The following is a 1,391-nucleotide window of genomic DNA, read 5'->3' as shown; positions in this document are numbered from 1 at the left end:
CCGTGATTAGTGTGCACATAGTAACCGCACCTTAAGACGGGGGGGTCCTAGAGTTAGGGGCCCCTGGAATGGGGATAGGGCTCCTAGGGTTCGAGCCCCGGAAAGGTTTTGGGTGCCACACTGGCGGTTACGGGCACTATAGCAATGGGGTTTTTGGTCACTTGGTTAGCGGACCCATGCAAATGATGGTGGGGCCCAGGGTTAGGGGGATGGAAATGGGTGTGGGGAGGCCCCTGAGGTAGGGGCCCTGAATGTAGCCCTCGGACATGGGAGGTTCTGGCTGGCCCCTAAGGTTAAGGGGTCACAGGAAATGAGGTTTTCGGCCCCTGTTTGTTAGGGGCCCAGAAAATGGGGTTGTGGAGCCTCCTAGTTTTAGTAGCCCCTGGAAAATGCGGTTTGGGGTCCCTCAAGGTTAGGGGCCACTGAAATGAGGTGTTGGGGGTCCTGCTGCTAGGGGCCTTTGGAAATGGTGTTTGGGGCCCCTGGGGTTTAGGGGCCTGGAAATAGGATTTGGACCCCTGGGTTAGGGGCCCCGAAATGGCGTTTGGGACCCCTAGGTTTGAGGGGGCCCCTGGAAATGGTGTTTTGGGGGCCCCTGAGTTGAGGGGCCCTGAAATGGGTGGGATCGGGGCCCCTAACCCTACGGGGCCTGTAAAATGGTGTTTTGGGGGCCCCTGAACATGGGCACTGGAAAGGAAATTTGGGGCTCCTGAGGTTAGGGGCCCCTGGGAAATTGCGTTTTGGGGCCACTGGTGTTAGGGACCCCTGGAAATGGGGGGGTCGCAAGCCCCTATTGGTTAGGGCGTAGGAAAATGGGGTTTTGGGGCCCTAGTTAGGGGGCCCTAGAAATGGGGGTTTTTGGAGCCGCTGGGGCTAGGGGCCTGGCAAACTGACGCATATCGGGCCCCTGAGGTAAAGGGGTCCCTGGAACATAGGGTTTTGGGTGCCCCTGAAGTTTGGGGCCTGGAAATGGGATTTTTGGGGCCCATAGCGGATAGGGGCCTTTGGAAATGGTTTTCGGGCCCCTCATTTAGGGGCCCCAGAAATGGGGTTTCGGGTCCCCTGGTTTTTAGGGGCCCTTGGAAATTAGGTTTTGGGCGCCCCTCAAGGTTTGGGGGCACTGGAAATTGGTTTGGAGGCCCCTGGTGTTGGGGCGTTTGGAAATGGTGTTTTGGAGCCCTAGGGTCAGGGGCCCCTGGAAATGGTTTTCGGGCCCTGATGTTAGGGGCTCTGGTAATGGGTTTTCGGACCCCTGGTTTAGAGGCCCCATGGAAATGTGGTTTTGTTTGCCCCTGAGGTAGGGGCCACTGGAAATGGGGTTCGGGACCCCGAACTTAGGGGTTCCCTAATGGACGGGTTTGGGGCCCCAGAGGTTCATGGTCCTGGAAATC

Source organism: Chelonoidis abingdonii, chromosome 5 (genome assembly GCF_003597395.2).
Source record: "Chelonoidis abingdonii isolate Lonesome George chromosome 5, CheloAbing_2.0, whole genome shotgun sequence".
Taxonomy (NCBI): Eukaryota; Metazoa; Chordata; order Testudines; family Testudinidae; genus Chelonoidis; species Chelonoidis abingdonii.
This window is presented reverse-complemented; position numbering follows the sequence as displayed.